The 24,914-nt window shown below is 36.0% G+C and overlaps 1 pseudogene; it reads left to right on the plus strand.

Annotated features, from left to right (window-relative positions):
* The first annotated feature begins 2,146 nt into the window (after positions 1–2,146).
* LOC129084133 (histone deacetylase 6-like) overlaps positions 2,147–24,914 on the plus strand; it is a 51,310-nt pseudogene continuing 28,542 nt past the window's right edge.

Genomic DNA, 24,914 nt, shown 5'->3' on the forward strand with positions numbered 1-24,914 from the left:
TTATATGGAGAAAAGTCCCTGCCTCGATCCCTGATTAGTGTATATAAAGGAGGGGAAGACATAATATTATCAGATGTGATCACGGTCATTCATGCAAATAAGAACTCCAAATTCCTACAGTTTGGTTCAAAAAGCGCTGTTCTGATTGGTCAGAATGAGGCTTCTTTAATTGGTCAGTGAAGATGATAATGGGGATGTAGCTGTATAGCTCTGATTGGGCAATGAGCATCTCAGTCTTATTGGTTAAAATACAGTTCCAGGAATTCCTTTACAAGGGCTGGCTTAGAGGGCAGGAATACAATGCAAGCAGGCAGTTCAATGCAGGATTCTCTCCGAAGTGCAGTTTGCATGATAGACCCCTGTTTAGAAATGGATGCTAGTCACCAGGAGTTCTTAGTAGCTCTCTGCTTTCATAGGGTCAACACTAGTTAGTGTGAATGAGACATTAATATATGTTGACAGGCTCATGTCTCACTTGTATTTATTTTATTATTAACAGAGAGTAAGTAACTCATATTGATTAAAGGGGAGAGTTGGTGGCAGAAAAAAATTGGAATCACAACCCAAAAAACAAAAATAGTTGCCAGGCCATGGGACATCTCTAATAAGAGCCTAAAAATTTCTGAAAGATATATTTTTGTCAGTGGACATTGTTGAAGGACTTTAATCATGAGTGTTTTAGTATTTCTTCGAACATATGCTAAATAAATTATGACTGAAGAAATATGAAATTGCATATAGCATGAATAGAAACTCTTCAAAGAAGATTTTGAATCAATTCAACACACCTGTAGACTGTTGAGAGATTTACATAGCCACAAATCAAGCTGGCAACAAAAGATCTGAACAAAGCTATTTGTAGAGCCAAAGGCAAAGTGGCAATCAATGATAAAAGATGTAGGCCCAGGCCAAGAGGTGGAAATAACCACTGGGCAGAGACAGAAGCTTCAGCTCATTGAAAAAAATTGCCTGAAGCCTCCATATACTACAGGACCTCAAGGCATGTACCATGAAAACATTTTAAAAGGGGACGCAATTACTTTAAAAGGGGATGTTTTGGTATTTAATTACATAATCCTTTTGGAATTGGTCCAGTCTTCCTGAGGAATTTTTCATTAGTGTGAACAGTGTTACAGTGAAATTTTAGAAATGTTTCTATTTCAAATAGACAATGTGTACTAAATACATCCTAAGCATGTTTTAATGTTGGTGAGACCTTGCAATTGGAGCATGAAGCATTTGATTGTCTAAGTTCATGAAGAATAGAATAAATGAAGGTGTAGATAATCACTAGACCTTATTTTCCATCAATATTTTCAGTATTACAAAACTTTGCTAGAGCATCAATACTCAGTTATTCAATACAATTTCTGAACTTACATTCTCTAGGGATACTAATGATGAAAGAAATGGAGCAGGAAGGAGCCAAAACAAAGAACACAAGCAGTTTAAAACAAGAGCATAAAACAAGTGACCAGTGCATTGTTCCTCACTGACAACACACAGAAGAAGGTACTTTGGTCTGTAACTCACTATAGTCAGATCATTTACTCTTCTGTAGACTTGGCTTCTGTCCATGCAACAATCAAGTGCAATTGCAAAAATGAGGTAATAATGAAAAAGGAGATGGCTGCCAGAAACTTTTAGATTGATGTTAGAATTACCCTTTTGACTTGGATGACCAATCCTCTACATAAAAGTCAAATCAGCTATTGAGGTCTAAATACACTTTTAGACTGCTTAGAGACAAATGATCCAATGATGAGAATCTGTAACAGGAAATGTGAGGACATACTTTAAGAAACCATTATAGTAAAAATGCAAGGGAGCAACATGGGCATTCATCCAATGTTGTGTAGTAAAGAAAATGATTATGAGATATTTATAGTCATAAAAATTAGAGAATTACTGTTCATGAAGGAAGAACACTATGCAGTCAATAAATAATTGAAACTGCAGTTCGTCTTTGCGTCTACTGACCTTTCAGTCAGGAAAATAAAAGTAATTTAATTAAGCTTAAGATCTTCATCAGGTTGTTTAATTCTTTTAAAAGAGTTACTTGGGACTAATGTGTCTAGAACTCCCATTGTCATCGGTGGGCCATTTGCCAGTTTCAAAACAGGAAGAATAGAATACATGATTAGAAATGACCTACCCTGTTGGAGATTATCCCAAAAGGTAAAATCATTTTCTTAAGGATAAGTTTTTAATGTCAGACTGCCCAGAGTTCTAATGTATCGCTTTCACTCAATTTTTGATTTTTTTATGCCTCAGCACATCTCTAAAAAGCAGATGATGTTTGCCTCATAGGACAGTTTTGAGGATTATAGGAGGTAATACGTGTAACTTGCTTAGAATTATGCCTGGCATATGGTGAAGCCTCAATATATGTTAGTTATTGTTATTGTTGAATGGTAATAATAATTATAAGTTAGGTTGGGCATGTGTTGGAGAGTAGGTGAAATGTATATACAACAAGATGCATCTGTCAGTGCTATGATACAACGCCTGCCAAGGAGCCATTTTTCTCTTATATGTGAGAAACTAAAGATTGACCTTTGACTTCACCAGGTTCATTAGTCAGAGATTTTCAATGTCATAGCAGTGAAGACAAATAAATATGTGGGTCTGGAAGAAATATAAAGATTAATGTCTAGGCAGGATCAGATGCCCCTTAAAGAAGATTTCTGCGGTATTACTGAAGGAACACATGGTCAGAGTGAGAACCCTTTCATCTGCCCCAACTAGACTGCAAGCCCTTGACACTTGCATCATATTTAATGATAAATAGAATCCTCCATAATTACTGCTGTGTTTGGTTCATAGTAGACATTCAAAAATTGCTGAATAAATAAATAAATAAATAAATGAATGAACCAGACATTTAATCTTATGCAGATCACTATTTATTTGAATCCCAGTTTAGATTTGTTTTCTTTTAAAAATGATGACGTTGTACTAGCAATCTTTAAACTTTCAAGAGATCTTCATATAGTAAATATCTCAATTAGAAGGCAAGTGACGGCCCTGGTTGGATAGCTCAGTTGGTTAGAGCAACGTTCTGATATGCCAAGGTTGCGGATTCAGTTCCTGGTCAAGGCACATATGAGAATCAACCAATGAATGCATAAATAAGTGGAACAACAAATTAATGTTTCTCTCTCTCCTTCCCTCTCTCTTTCTAAAATCAATAAATTTTAAAAAAGTAATGAATTTCCTGAGAACCTGAGTTATTAAATAAAACAGTGTGTCTCAAACTCTAATGTTCATACAACTCAGTTGTTGAACCTGTAAAATGCAGATTCTGATTTAGTAAATCTGGGGTGTGAAATTCTCAACTTCTAAAAAGTTCCCCTGTGATACTGATGCTTCAGTTGCATGGACACCACAAGTCAAATAGGAAATGTTCAGGGGGTTGTTGTGGATAGCCTCTCTTGGCTCATTAGAAATAGGGAAGAGTGACTTTAGACAGATACAAATACATGACTATTTGAGTTGATGGAAGGGAATAGAGGATTCTTGTTATTGAAAAGCTTCATGAGAGATATGACATTTGACCTTTAGTTGAAAGGTGGGTAGGATTTGTGACAGTACTTTACGACTTGCAAACTATTTTTTATTTCACACTTCAGTGATTATTTACAAGGGTATTATAGACTCTTAAATTTCACAATAAACTGGAAAAAGTACTAAAAGAGATTAGCAAGTTCCCTGGCTAGTGAATGGCAATTCTGAGGCTGAATCATAGTGTTTGTATCCAAACAAATAACATTTCTTCTGTTTAGATGAGGCTTCAGCCTATGAATTTGTCACTCGTGAAATTTGACATTGTTTTCCAGGACCTGAATAGTGAGGAAGCCCTAATGAATTATCATTGCCATATGATGTAACGAAGCCAACATAGAGACAATAGCTATTTCTCTCTTTACTTACCAGCTATTTTCAAGATTCAAAGCCTCAGCTCAGAAATTAAAAAGGGACAGAATTGATAAGCTCTGATATATCCATTTTTCCCCCTGTGGAGAAAAGTATCCACAGAAATGTCAAACAATATATTAAAGATCTATGCAACTAAGAGTTTGTCAATAGATTTGGTCTCTAGCTCTTACTTTATTAGGCCACACTAATACTCAGGCAATTATTTTAAAATTTTGAAGAGATTTTTAATTTCATTATCATATGTTTTTCCTTCTCAGCATTCATGAAGGTCAAAGTCACAAGGATCAATATGTCTGAGAAAACATCAAACATTAACAATGTATTTGTAAACTATCATAGCACAAGCATTTAGGCAAACCTTTTTGTTCAGTTCTGATTGATTTGCAATGGCTTTGTCTCCATAGAGCTTTACCAGTAGAGTGAGTAAAATGTAAATTTTCATTTTTTTCCCTGTGTTCCAGGTAAATTTTTCCTAGAAAAATGAGAATAATTGTATTACTTCTTACAAATGTAGAACAATTCCTATGTCCTTTGCATAGTCCTAATTTTGGTTCATCAGGTTGCCCATAGAAGGTATCTGAAAAACAGCACATTCAGTTATACCTATATGTTAAAAATTGCCAAGGTGGAAGCTACAAGAGTCTATGCTCTCGGTGTAGTGGCCTACACCATTCAAAAACATGCATTCCATCCTAACTTCTAATTGTCTGGTATTTTTAATTTCTACCAATTCAGTTTTGTGGGCCTGCATGTAAAAATAATGAGAGCAGCTTCTTCAAAAGTTGAGAAAAATCGTCTAGCCTTACAAATGCTCTCTCAAGCAACAGGAATGGTACCACAGGCTTTGAGACAGATGGTAGCCAATCCAAATTCAGTATGGTAAGCAGGCACCACTCAATAAAACTTTAATTGATGCATATGTTATCTGCTAACTTGTTTAGAAAATGGATATGCAGCATTAGCTCAAAGCATTTAAATGGCCCGATAGCCCTGGACAGCATGTTGGGCTGCCACCTGGAAGACCCAAATTTCACAGCAGATGTAACCGTAGAAGAATAAAGCTGGTGGTTGATAGTCCTAGAATGGAGATGACATAGTCAGCACCCAGCTGTTCCCCCCACCTTTGCTGACTCCTATTGTTTTGGTGTCACTTCCACCAATACCTGAAATCACTCATGTAGCCTGCTCTCCTCCTAAGGAGAGAAAAAAAAGCTATATACCATAAGGCTGAAATCAGAAGGGGTGCATGCCCCTACTATACCCTGGGAAATGTGGAAGATGCTTTAGAATGCAGTTCAGTGAGGGGAAAAAAAAAGAATAAAGATCTGGATGAAGAATGCCCGACATATGTGCAAATTTGTGCCAAAAGATGGGAGCCAAAACAGAAGATTCCTTCTCAGAATGCCAAAGAGATCTTTGCAATTCATCACTTGCATTTGTCTTGCTCTGGCTAACAATAAATAACACTTTACACAGGCCTAGCAGGTCAGCTTATCAGACCCCTGACTTCAGAGAGAGATAAGGAGTGAAACTTACCATTTCTCAAAACAGGGACTCTTTAACAGCCACCCCCCGCCCTGCCCCACCAAATTAGGTAGGGTAATGAGTGTAAGAGAAATACAATTGCAAGGTCTCTGTCTATTTAAAGAGAGAAAATATTAAAGAAAGGAACAAAATTAATTGCTTTTCAGAAAGATCACAGAGGAATTTTTTATTTTTGAACATTAGTGCTCAGTACGGCAGAACCCCAATCAAAATTAAGAAAACCCACATATGCACCCCTTAGATACAATATTTGTTTCTGACCTGTAAATTACTCTCCATCAAAAAGGTTTTGGAGCAGACTAGGGGTTTGCAGTAGCTTGGGTACTTCTCAGCTGCAATATGCATAATGTTTAGTATTCAGTGAGTTAAAGCAGGCAATGAAAGGGAACTGTCAATGCAATCTAGAAGATATAAAAAAAGGAAGGTGGGGGGGGCAGCAGTATGCTAATAATCCACTCAGTAATTAAGTGAAGATCTCTGCCAAGCTCCACTGCCACTTTCAAAGGGTAATTTGTACAGGAAATCATAGAGTCATTGTCAAATCATTTCAGGATAAAAGGAAAGTCATCAACTGAGATAAGATAAATGCTGGGTGTCTGGCAGCATGTGCCCTAGGAAATGCCTTTGCTTTTTAATTTTTTTTCCTTAAAAAAAATTGCAGAAGTGGGGCTAGAAAAACTTGACAGGTTGAAATGTACATTTACTATTAATAATAGGGGCAATCTATGCATGGATGCATTTTTAAATAGGTTACTTGAACCAAAAAAAAAAAAAAAAGGTACAATAAATCTGTTAAGAGCACTTAACTTATAACTAAGTATATTGTGTGTGATTTTTCTGCACCCCCCGCCCCCCACCTTTTGCACCATGGAGAAGTTTTCAATCATTTATTTCCCTTTGCATCTGTATTTTAGCTAAAGTAAGGTATTTTAAAGTATTATTGAGCATCCTGTTCTCTTAGGAAGACAATGCTTTCTTCTCTGGAAAATTAATTTTTTTTTTTTAAGAAAATCCAAGGGGGAAGAAAAACATATTCTCTCATTATTTTTCCTTTTATTCCTTGAACTTAATGTTTTAATTTTGATCTTGGTTTATCTTACACATAATATAAAATTAATGCTTAAAGTTTAAAGTCTGTGAGGTAGCTATAGTCTTTCTGTAAAAGTAGAGAGTACAGGGTTTTATTTAAAATGTTATTACAGAAAAAAAAATCTCAGCAAAATGAGATGTCTATTTTCTTTGTCATTCAAATTTACATGCTCCCTCACTGACTTAGTCTGGCTTAACCTGTGTTAGACGAATGTCTCCAAAAAGAATAAATTGGTGCATGCATTTGCGGGTAGCTATTTCTACACAGCTAAATTGATTCCTTGGATGAAATGTTTCACCCAAATATTTTCTTAAAACTGATGTCTCCTGTCATCCTGAAAGAAAAGTCTGTTTGCTCTAGGGAGCAAAATGTCGCAATGTTTGAGACTCAGTCTTACAGGACTCTCTCCGATATGGCACTGCTCCATGCACAGAAGCGTGGATGGGAAAGTCAAGATAACAGAGCTTCAGGAGATAGCTAAAGTAGACAATATGTAAAGTTTGTTCATTCACAGTATTCCCCCTCTTTATTTGACTGCTAGACAAACTTTATCCAGATGAAACTAGATATTCTATAATTTACAATAAATGAAGTTATTAATTTAAACAGCATATAAAGAATAGCTATCTCTGTTAAGTCACTGATCCTACTAGCAAAGAGTTGATTTCTAATGAGAGAAGTAAACTAACAAATAGTTCACTAATTTATTTTTACATTTTTTATTCTGTATATATTGTCTTTATGTGTATCAGTTTGCATCCTAGTATTTGTCATTTGGTTCTTAACTTAAAAAGGACATTTTGATTAATTTTGTGTAGATTTTTAATTATTCCTTTAGAACAGTTATGAACCTGTATGTTTGTCCTTCCTTCCTTTCATCCTTCTCTTCATTTCTCCTTTCTTTCCTTTCTTTGTCTCTCCTTCCCTTTCTTCTTCCTTTCCATTTATCTATTCTCTACTTAGCTACTAATCTACCCATCTATCCATTCACTCCTATAGAGCAACTACTATGTAATGGATAATATGATATATGTCAGAATATAAAGCATTTGTGCCTTCGAAATTAGAACTTAATGAAAAAGTGATGGGAAAGAGGATTATAAAATTAAGGAAAAAGGAAAATGACTGTCATAAAACATTAACATTTTATTCTGTGAGTTAAGCAACTATGCTCTAGGTGGAGTTTATAGAATTCATTTGAATATAAAATTGTGGTCATTGACTTAACAAGATTGATCATTTGATTCTCCTGAAAATCTTGTCTTCTTAAATTTCAGTAATGCCAGAAAGCAGTTAAGGAGGGAAACAGTAAAGTAGACATACAAAGAAAGCTGAGCTGAAATATATATATTTGTATCATATATATATATATATATAATCTCTTTGTTGGATATATCCATATCTATCTGTAGATATATTTTTTATTTATTTTTTAAATTTTAATTTATTTTTTCAAATACATTTGTCTCTGCCTACCCCCCACCACTTTCCCTTGCCCCCTCCCTCCTTCCCTCCCTCAGCGCTTCCCCTTTGGTTTTGTCCATGAGTCCTTGGTATATGTTCCTTGACTTTCCCCTTCCCTTCCTTTTCCCCGCCCCCCCTCCCTCCTTCCCTCTTGTCTCTGTTGATTTCTTTTCCTCTCAGTGTTGCTGGTCTTATTTTCCTTGCATCTTTGTATTGTTGGTTAGGTTCTGCTTATAGGTGAGATCATATGGTATTTGTCTTTCGACCCCTGGCTTATTTCGCTTAGCATAATGTTCTCGAGTTCCATCCATGCTGTCACGAAGTTTAGTAGTTCTTTTTTTCTTTCTGCTGCGTAGTATTCCATTGTATTTTTTTAATAACACATTAAATAATAAATATTAAATAAATATTTAAATAATTAAATAATTTGTTTCTTAAATTTACACATATTTTAGAGTCATTGTTATATATTATGTTTCTCTGTGAGAAACTTAAGAGATTTTAATATTTTCCAAAGATATTTGACCATATTCGACTAGTGAGCACAAACAGATCGCTTTTAATGAGAAAATTAATCAAAGCTCCTATTTATTGAGGTCAAGAAAATTCGAAACAATCATTATTTTTACACTGGTATATTTGACAAGCAAACCAATAAAAAATAGGTCATCTATTCAAAACTCTTGACTTAGAATTTAAAATTAAAGCTACCATTTACTGAGAGCTATGTCCCAAGACTGAGCTAAGAATTTCACACATAGTATATATTTATTTAATCCTTCCTACAACCCTACATAGTGGGTGAGAATATTCTCATTTTAAAAGTGGGTAAAAGCCATATACTTTGTAACTAGAAAAGCAGTATTTTAAACCCAAATCTATCTAGTGCCAAAGAAATCTTGTTATATGGATTTCTTCTTTTAGAAAGCATCAAAAATTGTTTTAGAGGAGAACCTATAAACAAATTATTTATTTATTAGTATATTTAGAAATCCTTTTGAACCTAACCTGTATAAAAGGATCTAAGACTCCAATGGCAAAACCTAAACCTGGAATAATAACTAATTGTTTACTTTTGAAAAATAATGACAGCAAAGAAAGGCCAGATATGCTTTTATAAAACAAATGGACTCTGGTTTTATCAACCCGCACAGTGAGAAGTCTTAGAGAGTAATATGTTTCACAACATGATAAAGTTTCTTTAAATCTGATCCTGAAAAACATCAAGAGGAAAAGACTGTTTGTACTAGCTCTTTAACTGCCAAGAAGTATAGACTGCTTTCCCTAAACCAGAAGTTAAACATGTTTTTCAGAATATTAAAGTCAATAAACTTGGCTCTAGTTAGTCTTCTCAGAAAACACTGTTAGAAATCACTCTTCAGAGATTAATTGTACTATACATTAAAATACATAAACATTATGTATAGCCAAGAATAAAATAAATTCATTAAGAAATATAGACAGATATAGTTGGTTAGTGGATTATGTATGAACGGGTCAAAAGTTTATGATTTGAAACAAACTTTTTTTAGTCCACCATTCTCCATGATGATAACTAATGAAATTAAGGAAGACGATGTTTTGTGTCGCTGAAATATTTTCTCACATTGGTTAAATAGAGAAATGATTTCTTAGCAGGTGTGGAGATAATTTCTAAAGATGACTGCCACTCATTCTTCCCCTCCCGATATGTGCAGGTCACTCTTCCCATTGGGGTAGACACTATTTCTCCCCCTCTTGAATCAAGGATGACCTTTAGACTTGTTTTGATCAACAGAACATAGCAGGAATGACACAGTTCCAGTCTGGGCCTAACCTTTAGGAGGACTGGCAATTGCCCCTTTCTGGGGAATTTGGCTACCATGACATAAAGAAACTTGGGTAAGACCACTGAACCTAGAAAGATCACACAGAAAGAGAGGGTAGAGCCAAGTGGAGGGTCACTGAAATGCCAAACATGTGACTGAAGTCATCTTGACATGTCAGTTCAGCCCAGTGGTAGCTGAAACCAGCTGACTAAGTAACTTCAGTCAATGGCAAATGGAGCAGAACAACTAACCAACTAGCTCTGCCTGAATTCTAGATACACAGAATTATAAAAAATAATACCTGTTGTTGTTTAGAACCTCTACATTTTGGTCTGGATTATAATGCAATAGATAATAGGGGGTAAAGGTTGAATTTTAAAAATTAAAGAATGTAGAATGCTTTAATCCTTGACTACAATTTGCAAATTTGTATATGTTCAAGGTCCTCAAAAGAGATTAAAGTACAATCAATATAATTCAGAGGAATACCAAAAGTGCTATAAGTTTCTTCAAATTAGTTGTTTCTTTCCCAGATCTTATCCAAAAATGGGAAGTTTAGATAAAACAAATTTATAAGGAAGGTCTTGGCCATTGTTTGATCCAGGGATTTCAAATCCAAATGCCTACAAGGACTAGATGAGTAACACATTTATAAATTTGTCTAGGTGTAAAAAATAGGGAATGAAGAGTGAATCCTGAGGAAACATTAGAAATACCTTTTTAAATGTTAATGGTTTTGCACCATTCAAAATGTAAACTATAAAATTAGTTTTCCCCTCAAAACTTTAATGCCCAGGGCAAAACATCAGGTTGTAGATTGAGCAAGTTTATGAAATGCTATCCTTGGTATGAATATGTTTAGTTATAATTCATTAGGAGAATTTCCATTTGAGTAAAAAAAATCCTGGCACTATAAAATGCATTAAAGATTTTCAAAAAGTCATAAAGAGAGATATTTAATTTGAATTAATTATGACCAATTTGCTTATTCAACTAAATGTGTAAGCAGTCAGCTCTTTGAAGCATGGATGTGTTTGGAGGATGACAAGCATATTTGAGAAGAGTAATTTTTAGAACCAATTGCTATCTAGTGTTCCTGAATAATTGCCAGTTTCCCAGCAGAAAATTTTATTTAGTATAGACGGTTTGCAATAACTGGATGGTCAACATGCAATGTGACTTGCGTTTCATGACCCAAATCATCAAAAAATTAAAAGCCCTTTTATTTTTCTAAGCTTCCCTAGACTTAAATACTTCTTAGTACATGAAATTAGCTTCTAAAGCCTTTCTACAAAAGTTGGCTAATCACTAACTTCTCATTTTCTTTTTTGGAAATGGAGGTGTTACTCATAACCCCATTGGAAATTCTAGAACACTAGCTAATACCAAACATAGAAAATATTACTTGGTCCAGCACTTTCCTTTGTTTAAGTAATAATTGGTGAAAATTATTTTGCTTGACATTAATATTAAATAAAAATAGGTTTAAAATACCACCTTATTTTCCTCAAGGCATCACAGAAGATATTTACAAAATAATAAGTTAAAACACTGGGAGCAGTGTGACTGTGCTGGCAAATGGATCAGCAATTATGTGTCCAACAATAGCTCACACATGTATAAGTAATTAATGTTCTTAGAATGTTCTTTATCACACTTACTTTTCACAGTGTTAGATTATTACCCTAATTTTTATTCCAAAGACTTTCCTGTTTATCTGGTATTCAATTGTTTTATTGAGCATATTACTATTTATTTTTTTAAATTACTATCATTTCAATTATTCTTGAAGGAGCTTTCTAATTCATTGTTCTACATATAATCTCATGTGCTATTTCTTGGGCATTATAATATAAAAATATTCAAAATAAGAATGGTATACAAATTAATAATCCCACTAAAATGAAATTTTTTAGTTGCTTTGTTTCTCTATAGCAATAAAGGTAACATAAATAGGTCTCTTTTTTAATTTGTTAAAGGAAAATGTGCATTTCTGTGTGTATGAATATGTAATTGCTTTTGTTATTCTCTCACTAAGCAAAAATGAATGTTTCTTCTTTATTAGATTAAATATTAGATGTATTTTATAAAAGAGATATAAGGTGAATTTTATGTTTTGTTAAAGTATTCTTCATGAATAACATCAGATTAGTTTGAGGGTATCCTACCAATATCAATGATTTATGTTTCAAAATAAATCCAATAGTTTTATCCAATCAGTGAGTGGTCAAGATTTTACAAAGAGTGATCACTAAATGCACAAAGTTAAAAACAAACCCCAATACACAGAACAATACATGCTGTGACAATAAATAATTACCAGTTTTACAAATTCTAATCATCTTATGGTTTATCTTAATAGCAGTTAAATATATTCCTGAATCTGTAACAATATTTAGATTTTTTTAGGCTTTGGTTGGTGATATTTTCCAAATCAAGTGAAAGGAAAGAAAACTCAGTCATTACAAAGCATAAAGCAATCTGTAAAATTATAAAGCTTTTTCCTTCTTCTACTCCACTCTTCTTCCCACATCAAATGTAGACCATATGCCAAGGCTACTCCTTAACTATAACTGACTGTTGTTACTGTAGTAATCAGTCTGTGTCAGAGCAATTACTTAAATTCATTCGTCCTGGTTGTTTTTCACAATCCACAGCACACTGAGCAGAACAATGCAGCTGACAATCCAAATGGCACAGATGGAATTATCATACCTCACACCCCGCCTGACTGACAGTTACCTGCAGGAAGGAGGAAGGACCCTATCATCTGGAGGATCAGCTTTCTTGTTGCCTAAGAGGGAGAGAGAAAGCCCATGCTGTACATTTGTCATCTAGGGGATCAGCAGAGACTTCCTCCTGGCATGTGCAAAACAAACAATGACATTATTCTTCTGGATAGGCAGAGTGGTAGGCATTATCCATGTCAAGAGGTACTGGCTTTAAGATATTAAACAGGTTAATCAATAGTTGTTCCAGCCTTTGTAAGACCCTCATTAGCAGACCATATGGACTCATACTCATTAGCCTCTCCTGCCTTTTATCAGATCAATGTTTCCAGGAACTGTCCCTGTTTAGAACAATGTTTGTTTCTTACATTTACTAACGATTAGTTGTTGGGATGTTTGGAGGGGGGCGTGTGTGTGTGCATGTGTGTGTGTATGTGTGTGTGACAGAAATAGTTGCAGGGTGAGTGCTTGGGAAGTTGACAGAGTCTGATCCAATTGCTTCAAATGGTATACCTATCACTGTATTTTGAAGTGCAATTTTTTGAACAAAAGTCCTTTTTTTCTTAAATGTTATTTTTCAATTATAGTTTACATTCAATATTATCTTGTATTAGTTTCAGGTGTAAAATAAAGTGGTTAGGTAATCATACTTTATAAACTGATCCCCCCAATATTTTGTTACCCACCTGGCACCATACATAATACTACAATATTATTGGCTCTATTTCCTATGTTGTACGTTACATCCTCATGACAATTTTGTGACTGCCAGTTTATACTTTTTAATCCTTTTACCTTTTTGACCCAGTCTCCCAACCTCCTTCCCCTCTGGCAACCATCAGTCGATTCTCTGTATCTGTGATTCTGCTTCTTTTTCTTTTTCTTTTTACTCTTTTTTTTTTAAATTTATAAATCATGTTTATTCTATTACAGTTGTCTCAGTTTTTACTCCTTTACCCCCTTTCCACCCATCCCACCCTCAACCCCCACTCCCACAGTCAATTCCCACTCTCTTGTCCATGTCCATGGGTCATTCATACATGTTCTTTGTCTAGTCCCTTCCCCTTCTTTCTACCATTTTCCTCCTTCCCCATCCCCTCTGGTCACTTTCTGTCTGCTCCATGTTTCCATGCCTGTGGTTTATTTTGTTCATTAGTTTATTTTTTTGAGTAGAGTCCACTTATAGGTGAGATCATATGGTATTTGTCTTTCATCAACTGGCTTATTTCACTTAGCTTAATATTCTCCAGTCCATCCATGTTGTCGCTTGCTTCTATTTTGTTTGCTGTTTTATTCTGCTCTTTAGATCCCACATATAAGTGATATTATGTGGTATTTGTTTTTCACTGTCTGACTTATTTCACTTAGCATAATATCCTCTAGATTCATTCATGCTGTTGTAAATGGTGAGATTTTATTCTTTTTATGACTAATAGTCTGTTGTATATACATAGAACAAATTTTTATCCACTCATGTATTGATAGAATGCTTCTATATCTTGACCACTGTAAGTAACGTCACAATGAATATAGGGATGTGCGCGCGCACACTCATACACACACACATTCAAGTTAGTCCTTAGGGCTTCATTAGACATATATTCAGAAGTGGAATCCATGGGTCAAAAGGCAGTTCCACTTTTCATTTTTTCAGTAGCCTCCACAATGTTTTTCACAGTGGCTGCATCAACTTGTATTCCTACCAACAGTGCACCAGGATTACCTTTTCCACAATTCCTGTTATTGATTTATTGATGATAGCCATTCTGACAAATGTGAGGTAATATCTCATTGTGGTTTTAAGTTGCATTTCTCTGATGATGAGCGTCTTTGAGCATCTTCTCATATGTTTATTGATCATTTGTATATTCTCTTTGGAAAGTGTCTATTCAGTTTCTCTGTCCTTTTATTTTAAATTGGATTGTTTGATTTTTGGCTTTCGGTTCTTTATAAATTTTGGATATTAATGCTTTATTGTATATATCATTGGCAAATATATTCTTCTATTCAGTAGGTTGTTTTCTCATTTTGTGAATGTTTTATTTTTGCCATGCAGAAACTTTTTAATTTGATGTAGTTTCATTTATCTTATCTTTTGTTTCCCTTGCTCAAGGAGATATATCAGAAAAAGTGTTGCTAAGAGAAATGTTATAGATTTACTGCCTATTATTTCTTGTGGGAGTTTTATGGTTTTCAGTCATACATTTAAGTCTTAATCCACTTTGAGTTTATTCTTGTGTATTGTATAAAAAGGTGGTCTAATTACATTTTTTTTGCATGTAACTGTCCAATTTTCCCAACTCATTTATTGAATAGAAAGTCTTTACCCCATTTTATATTTTTGCTTCTTTGTCACATATTAATTGACTCTATAGGTGTGGGTTTATTTTTGGGCTTTCTATTTTGTTTCTTTGATCTATGCACCTGTTTTTATGCCAGTACCATGCTGTTTTGAGTACCGTAGGCCTGTATTATAGTTTGATATCAGATAGCACAATTCCTCCAACTTCGTCCTTCTTTCTCAAGATTGGTGTGATTCTTCAAGGTCTTTTGTGGTTCCATATAAATTTTTGGATTGTATTTCCTGGTTGTGTGAAAGACAGCGTTGGTATTTTTATATGAATTACACTAGTTTTTTTTATATGAATTGCACTGTTATTTTTATATGAATTGCACTGAATCTATAGATTGCTTTAGGTAGTATGGACATTTTAAAGATGTTAATTCTTTCTATCCATAAACATGATATATGTTTCATTTATTTCTATCTCCAATTTCTTCAGTGTCTCATAATTTCAAGTATAGGTTTTTTACTTTTTTGGTTAAATTTGTTCCCAGGAATTTTTTAATGCAATTATAAATGGGATTGTTTTCTTATTAATCCTTTCTGATAGTCATATTGGTATATAAAAATGCAACAAAAATTCAACAAAATTTATTTTGTATCCTGCTACTTATTGAGTTCATTTATCAGTACTAGCAGTTTTTTGGTGGAATCTTCAGTGTTCTCTCTATATAGTATAATATCATCTGCAAATAATGACAGTTTTACTTCTTCCTTTTCAATTTGGATGCCTTTTATTTCTTCTTCTTTTTTTGATTGCTGTGACTAGGGCTTCTAGTACTATGCTGAAGAAGAGTGGTAAAGGCGGACATCCCTTTCTCGATCCTGATCTTAAGGGAAACACTTTCCATTTTTCCTTGTTGAATATATGTTAGCTGTGAATTGTCATATATGGTTTTATTATGTCAAGGTATTGTCTCTTTATTCCCATTTTGGCTAGATGTTTTATCATAAATGAGTACTGAATTTTGTCTTTTTTTTGCATCTAATAATATGATCATATAATTTCATTCTTTTTGTTTACATGGTATATTGCATTAATTGATTTTTGGATTTTGAACCAAGTTGTATCCCATGTATAAATCTTACTTGATCATGGTGTATAATCTTTTTAACATATTGCTGAATTCAATTTGCTGATATTTTGTTGAGAATATTTGCATCTATGTTCATCAGTATACTGGCTTATACATTTCTTTTTTGCAAATAGCTTTGTCACATTTTGGATCATGATAATGGTGACCTGGTAAAATGGGCTTGAGAGTCTCCTCTTCTTGGAAAATTTCTGGAATATTTTGAGAAGGATAGGTGTCAGTTTTTCTTTGAATGTCTGGTAAAAATCATTTGTGAAGCTATCAGTCCAGGACTTTTGTTTGTTGGGAGTTTTTTGATTACTGGTTTGATTTTCTTGGTTGTAATTGGTCTCCTCAGATTTTCTGTTACTTTTTGATTCTGTCTTAGAAGATTGTGCATTTCTAGGAATCTATCCATTTCTTCAAGATTTTATAAATTGTTGACATAGTTTTTGTAATATTTTCTTATAATTCTTTTTATTTCTGTAGTGTCAGTTGTTAGGCCTCCTCTTTTATTTCTGATTTTAATTATTTGGGTCATTTTTCTCTTTTTCTTGTTGAGTCCAGTTAAAGACTTATCAATCTCATTTATCGTTTCAAAGAACCAGGTCTTGGTTTCATTTTTTTTGTATCATTTTTTTGAGACTCTATTTCACTTATTTCTGTTCTGATTTTTATTCTTTCCTTTCTTTTATTCTCTTTGGGCTTTGTTTGTTTTTCTTTTTATAGGACCTTTAGTGTAAGTTTAGATTGCTTTTTAATGTCCTGGCCAGAGTAGCTCAGTTGATTAGAATGTTGTCCCTATATGCCAAGGTTGTGGCTTCAATCCCAGATCATGGCACATACAAGAATCAACCGATGAATGTTTAAATAAGTGAAAAAACAAATTGATGTTTCTCTCTCAAAAAAAAATCAATAAAATATTTTTTTAAAGATTTTTTCATTTGAGATTTTTCTTGCTTCTTGAGGTATATTTGTATTGCTATAAATTTCTCATTAGGACTGCTTTTGTTGCAGTCCATAGATTTTGTGCTGTGTGTTTTTATTTGTCTCCACATATCTTTTGATTTCTTCTTTGACATCATTGTTAAGCTATTCATTGTTTAGTAACATGTTATTTAGCTTCTATGTGTTTATGTGTTTTTCAGTTTTTTTCCCCTATACTTGATCTCTAATTTTATACCATGTGGTAGAAGATATTTGATATGATTTCAGTCTTTTTAAATTTATTGAGACTTTGTTTTGTGGCCTAACATGTGGTTTATCCTGGAAAATGTTTCATATGCACTTGTAATGAATGTATATTCTGCTGCTTTGTATGAAATGCTCTGAATATATCAATTAATTCCATTTGGTTTAGTGTGTCATTTAAGACTGCTGTTTCCCTGTTAATCTTCTGATTTGAAGATTTATCCATTGATGTCAATGAGGTGTTAAAAGTCCTTTACTGTGACATTATTACTGTCAATTTCTCCCTTTATGTTCGTTTTATATATTTAAATGCTCCTATGTTGAGTGAATAAATATTTACAAGGGCTATATCCTCCTGTTGGATTATTCCCTTTATTATTATGTATATTCTTTGTCACTTCTTATAGTATTTGTTTTAGTGTGTTTTGTTTAATATAAATACTGCTATCCCAGCTTTTTTTTTGTTTCCATCAGCACGGAATATTTCTTTATATTCAGTCTTTGTATGTCTGTCATTTTGAAGTGGGTCTTCTGTAGACAGCATATATGGGGTCTGTCCAGAAAGTATGCAGGCATATACTATTAAAAAAGGGAGACATTTATTGAAGAAGATACAAGATACAAGAAACATTGTATATAGGACATCATATATAGTTCTTATATATTTATACATCCAGCTACCCTTTGTCTTTTGACTGGTGCATTTAATCCATTTACATTTAAAGTTGTCTTGATAGGAATGTATTTGTGACAATCATTTCTGGTATAAAATGTTCCTGTTGAATGATCAGCTGACAATTTTATAGGCATTCCCTTGTAGGTAACTAACTGTCTTTTTCTTGTGGCTGTTAAGATTCTTTGCCTTTAACATTTGCGATTTTATTACAGGGTGTCTTGGAGTGGGCCTTTTTAGGTTCATTTCCTTGGTAACTCTGTGTTTCCTGGACTTCTTGGACTTCTTTTTCCTTTACCAGGTTAGGGAAGTTTTCAGTCATTGTTTCTTCAAATAATTTCTCAATCCCACTATACTCAAAACAATCTGGTACTGGCACAAGAACAGACCCATAGACCAGTGGAACAGAATAGAAAGCCCAAAAATAAGCCCAGGTATATATAGGCAACTAATATTTGACAAAGGGGGCAGAAGCATAAAATGGAGCAATAATAGCCTCTTCAACAAATGGTGTTGGGAGAGCTGGACGGCTACATGCAAAAAATTGAAATTGGATCATCAGCTGACACCATACACAAAAATAAACTCAAGATGGATAAAAGACAAATATAAGTCACAACACCATAAAAGTCCTCGAGGAGAACATTGGCAGGAAACTCTCAGATATCCCACGCAGCAATTTTTTCACTGATATGTCTCCTAAAGCAAGGGACATAAAGGAAAGAATAAACAAGTGGGACCTCATCAAAATAAGAAGCTTCTGCACGGCAAAAGAAAACATCAGCAAAATGAAGAGACCCAACCGTATGGGAAAATACATTTGCTAATGATACATCAGATAGAGGTTTGATCACCAAAATATATAAAGAACTCACATGACTCCACTTCAAGAAGACATATGATCCGATCAAAAAATGGGCAAAGGACCTGGGCAGACGCTTTTCCAAGGAAGAGATACAGAGGGCCCAGAGACATTTGAAAGGATGCTCAGCATCACTAGCCATCAGAGAAATGCAGATCAAAACCACAATGAGGTACCACCTCATACCAGTCGGAATAGTCATCATAAACAGATCAACAAAAAACAAGTGCTGGCAAGGCTGTGGAGAAAAGGGAACACTAGTCCACTGTTGGGATGCAGACTGGGGCAGCCATTGTGGAAAACAAGTGTGGAATTTCCTCACAAAGCTGAAAATGGAACTGCCTTGTGATCCAGTGATTTCCCTGCTGGGACTATACTCTAAGAATCCCAAAACACCTATTCCAAAGAACCTGTGCACCCCAATGTTCATAGCAGCACAATATACAATAGCCAAGTGTTGGAAGCAGCCTAAATGCCCATCAATGGATGACTGGATCAAAAAACTATGGTACATTTATACAATGGAATACTACGCAGCAGAAAGAAAAAAAGAACTACTAAACTTCATGACAGCATGGATGGAACTGGAGAGCATTATGCTAAGTGAAAGGGGTGAAAGACAAATACCATATGATCTCACTTATAAGCAGAACCTAACCAACAATACAAAGATGCAAGGAAAATAAGACCAGCAACACTGAGAGGAAAAGAAACCAACAGAGACAAGAGGGAAGGAGAGGGGGGCGGGGGAAATGCAAGGGAAGGGGAAAGTCAAGGAACATATAGCAAGGACTCATGGACAAAACCAAAGGGGAAGAGCTGAGGGAGGGAAAGAGGGAGGGGGCAAGGGCAATTGGTGGGGGGTAGGCAGAGACAAATGTATTTGAAAAAAAAAATTTCTCGATCTCTTGCTATTTCTTTTTCCTTTTGGTACCCTTATGATTTGGATATTGTTACACGATGTAGTCCCAGAGGTCCTTTAAAGTATCCTAAGTTTTTAGAATTATCTTTTTTTTTTTTCCTGCTCTGATTGGGTGTTTTCTGCTACCAAATTTCTGGTTTGTTCCTCTACTCCATCCAATCTACTGTCAATTCCTTCTAGTGTGTTCTTCATCTCAGATATTGTATTTTTTATTTATAATTGGTTCTTTTTTTATGATTTCTACATCCTTTTTTATGCTTACTATCTTTTTTAGTTCTCATTGAGTTCTTCTTTTCTTTTTCACTAAGTTCCTTCAGCATTCTATAAGCATTGTTTTGAACTCTATATCTGGAAGGTGGTTTTTTTTCCCTGTTTTGTTTAGTTCATTTCCTGGGAATCTCTACTGTTCTTTCAGTTGAGGCATATATCATTGCCTCCCCACTTTTGCTTCCTCTCTGTGTTTATTTCTGTGTTTTAGGTAGATCTTCTATGTCTTCCAATCTTGGTATGGAGGCCTTTTATAATAGATGTCCTGTGGGGCTCAGTAGAGAATCTCTTTAACCACCTGTGTGGGTTATGCCAGCCTTCCTGTTGTAGTTGAATGTTGACTGCTGTTGACCCATTTGTGACCAGTGTTGACTCTCAGGCTGGTTGACTGTGAGGATAAGCTCCGACTATGTGGTACAAGCTGCTGTGTGGGTGCTGACCACCGAGACTGAGTTTGCCCCAGCAGAGTCTAGTGCCTGCTTAGGTCTCCATTTGGGTGTGCTGCTTGTGGAGCTAATCAACTTATGCTCTGATGTGGTCTGAAGCCAGCCATCAGGTATGTTGGTTCTGTGGCCTCTTTGGAGGGATCCCAGTGCACATCAATGTCAGACACTGTCTGAGACCTGTAATGAGCTACAAAACAATCCATATTTAGTGGCTGCCATTGCTGGGCCTGGGTGCCTGTGGAAAGGACAAGCTGCATACCAACTTTGGCTTTCACCAGTACCTAGCCTGGAACAGGTCAGCAAAAGGCCTAAAGGTCCTTGAGATCCATCTTTGCCTGCAGGCTGCCTGTTAAGCTCAGCAACTGTACCAGTCTCTGTTGGTATGTGAGTTGCATCAGGCAGCTTCTCAGTGAGTGACCAGATGGACTCAAGTGGTGTCTATCAGACTGATAAATAGTCAAACTTGGTGTCAGTACTGGGTCTGAGGCAACTCAGCAAAAGTCTCAGGGTACACCAAGGCTAGCCACCACCTGCCTGGGGCCTGTGGACCTTGGCAGTAGATCTGGGTCTCAGGGATTAGTCAGGGGGAGGCCAGTAGAGTTCATCAGGCTAAAATAGATTAAAATTTGGCCACGTGGAGGCAGGGTTCTGCATCAGAATGTCACCAGTCAGGGTACTTGGGGAAAGATGGCCTTCACCCAAAAGCAAGACAACTGAGTCAATCCCTGTGCATCTCTGGCACCCCTGCAGTATCCCTAGATACTGCAACATGGGTGCAGGCTGGCCATAGCCAGACTACTCTGTAGGGTGCAAGTTTAGTGGGACAGGGCCTCAGGGAGTCAGGAAGGTGAGGCTAGTGCATCTCCGTAGGCCAATGCTCTGTGTGTGCATGGTGCAGGGTAGGGGTGTCGGCACTGGTCAGGCATACTGTGGGGAAAAGGCTCTCACCCTTAAGCCACCCCACTCATTCTCTCCCTGTGCATCCCCGACAATCCCTGAATCTGCTCAGACATTCTCAAGAGCCTTCCAAGAAATGGCTGTAACGCGGGCGCAGGTTGGCAACAGCTATATAACTTTTTTTCAGAGTGAGAGCTTAACAGGGCAGGGTTGCAGGGAGTTGGGATGGTGATGCTATAGCGAGGAGAACTTGACCCAGGAAAGATGGCATCTGTGGTAAAGCCCTCTCCCCAAAGCCACACAACATAATCTGTCTCCAGATGACTCCAGTTGGCTCAGAGTTTTCATCTATTTGCTGGATCCCAGGGTGAGTGCCTGTGAATATAATTTTGAGCACTGGCTTTTTAAAGGGGTGCCTGGTTTTACAGCAGAATCCTGTGGATATCATCCCTGATGATTTTCACAGCCAGAGGTTATGTGGGCTCCTCTTCCTGACACTGGTGTTTTGGGCTGGGGACCCCTAAATGAGGTTGAGACCCATCACTTCTCATGGGAGACCATTGCAGCTGAGATATCACTTCAGAATCTCAATTGCCACAGTGGGATTACGGCCAACTCTTTTCGCACTTCTGCCCTTATCACCAGTCTCAACGTGGCTTCTTCTGTGTATCCTTGTTTTAAAGACATCTATTTAGCTAGTCTTCAATTGGGTTATTCAGCATAATTTAGCTGTAATTCCAGTGCGGTCCTGGGAGGACTTGGGTGTAACTTCTGTTTACCCTGCTGCCATCTTGGATCCCAGGACAAAATTCCTTTTGACTAAGAAAATATTCTCCCACATCTTGGATTTTTTTCAAAACAAACAAACAAACAGAAAGATAAAAAGTAAAGTCTTCAGGAGAGATTGGATTTTACTAGGGTGGAAAACAGAATCAAACAAAACAGCATTTCTCCTGAACTGCTGATATTCCTTGAAAGACCCGCCTCTCTTTGAGTGGTGAATGCTTCAGTCAGTCAGTTTGGAACCTGCAGAGTCAAGCTGCATGAGTGAGAGCATCTGCTTTAATAAAGTCACTGCCAGCTTTAGGCACTTTCATAAGCCTAAAAGCTAGATGTGTATTCATATTCATTTTCAGAGAATTCAGCTCAAAATACTTAGGGAAAAAAGGGAGGAATAACTCCTGGGTTTCTATGTTTCTGTCTTGAACTACCCATGATAAAGTGAGCATCAGGACACATGAGCGCAATGGGGATAAGTTTATGACATATGGACATTTAGATATATAGCATCTATACACATATACATTCTTTTTATAAATTATTTGGCAACATTCTAAACACTAGCAGGGAAGAAATTCATTTGTTTTAGTAGGGGAAAAAGCAAACTAGAAAAGCCGAATTCTAATGGCATGCTGATGATTAAACCTACAGTAATCACAAACATCGAAGGGTCACCAACAGGGCTTGTTCAATCTTTTCCAACAATTGTGTGGCTCTGTGAGGACCCTTTTGCTCGACTTTGAAAAGCATTTACTTCTTTGGAGTTGGAATATTAAAGTTACAGGATATTTCTGAGTATTGAGAATTTATTGCATTGATATTCAGAAAATTACCCAATATAGAGGTGGCTAAACAGGCACAAGATACATCAATGTCTGGCTGCATTTATTTCTTGGACATCAGGTGATTTTAATGTCAAGAAAGTATAGTTATTTTAATTTTGCTTTCAGTTAAACTTGGGCAGTATAGTCTAGGAAATGCTTTTTAACTGAAAAATGGGAAGTATTGGGAGACCTTCATTATGCAAGGGCAGGAGGCTCTTCTCTGTCTGTAGGCTTGGGAAAAGGGTGGGCGACCAGACAGACTCTCCAGATTGACTAGGAGTCGGTGCCCTATTGGGAACTGAAAGAATGGGAAACATAATCTCACTCAGAGTCTTCACCTGAGCTATCCAGTACTGGAGCCTCTAGCTGTATGTGGCTACTGAGCAACTAAACTATGGCTAGTCTGAATTGAGATGTGCTGTCATTATATGGCATATACCTGATTTTAAAAACTTAAAAAGGAAAAAAAGAATGCAAAAATCTAATTTATAATTTTTGATATTGATTATATGTGTAATGATAGTGTTTTGAATATGTTGGCTTAAATACCTTCTTAAAGTTATTTTCACCTGTTGAATTTTACTTATTTTTTTAGTGTGGCTGCTACAAAATTTGAAATTATATGTGTGGTTCACATTGTATTTATATTGGACAGCATGGTCCTGTATGATCCATATCCTATACTAATCACTTCACATGTATTCTTCTTTTAAATCTTTATAGCAACTGATGAAGGCATATGATTATTTCCTATTTATTGGCAGGAGGCAAATCTCAGAGATGCCAGAGAACTTTGTGGAAGCACACAGCTACTAGGTGGGAAAACTGTGTGTGGAACAGATCGGTCTCATTGCAAAGGCCCTCTTCTTTCCAGAGGTCTTGCTTCTTCCATGTCCTATTGATCTCCGTGAGTTAGAATGGAAAGAAACGTTTTGACTGTTAATGCATGTGGTGTCACCTTTGCCTAACCCAGTGTTTCGTGGTGGGAATGCTATTGTCATTAAGATGGGGGAAAATCCAGTGTAGATGTGACTGCCCCAGGATCTTCACAGGGTCTTTAGTATCCCTGGCCAGAAAATGCTAAATGCCAGTAGTTCTTTCTGAACTCCCATGACAATGATAATAAAAAACCTCCCCTTTTATTTCTAAACAACCACTAGGGTGATGGTACCAGCTTGTGCTTGGGAACAATCTAGATTAGGGGGTCTGCAAACTATAGCCTGAGAGTCATCTATTTTTACAAATCAAATTTTCTTGGAACATAGCCATGACCATTTGGTTACATGTTGTTTGAGGCTGCTTTTGCACTACAAGGACAGAGCTGAGCAGTCAAGACAGAAACTATAAGGGGTACAAAGGTAAAAATATTTACTATCTTTTTCCTTACAGAGAAAGACTCCAGGACCATTTGTATTCATTTTCATATATTATTCTGTCCATTGGTTAACATACTTTCTTTAAGACTTACATTTTGGAGCTTCTTTCTTTTGATTCTGTTTCCTTGCATTTTATGTCTCTTGGGTGCACTATTCTCATTCCTCCATCCACAGAAACTTCTGAAATTTTGTTTGCTGCTTCTTGCTACTTCTGTAGTGATATTGTAGTCAGAAAGCCTGAATTCCTTTCTGGGAATTCAGAAAGGAACTGCCACTTACTAGTACTGTGTCCTTGAGCAAATCTACCATTGTCCACTCTGGGACTAACTTTGTCCATCTGTTATGAAGGGCTGATGATCCTTACCTCTTAAGAACTGTGGAGACTGACCTGGCTGGTGTGTGTCAGTGGACTGAATGTCATTCTGCAAACCAAAAGTTCACCAGTTCATTTCCCAGTCAGGGCACTTGTCCCTGTTTGGGGGTGTGCAAGAGGCAACAGGTTGATGTTTCTTTCCTTCTCTTTCTCCCTCCCATTCTCTCTCTCTAAAAATAAATACATAAGATCTTTAAAAAAATTGTGGTGACTATGAAAGGACCTAAGCTAACACCCGAGACATATTAGGTTTCCCATCTTTCCTAAACTGGATCCCAAACCAAGATGGTTTGATTCTCTTTTTTTCCCTG

The sequence above is a fragment of the Pteronotus mesoamericanus genome, unplaced genomic scaffold (assembly GCF_021234165.1).
Source record: "Pteronotus mesoamericanus isolate MK-2021 breed Mesoamerican mustached bat unplaced genomic scaffold, CSHL_Meso_final scaffold_174, whole genome shotgun sequence".
Taxonomy (NCBI): domain Eukaryota; kingdom Metazoa; phylum Chordata; class Mammalia; order Chiroptera; family Mormoopidae; genus Pteronotus; species Pteronotus mesoamericanus.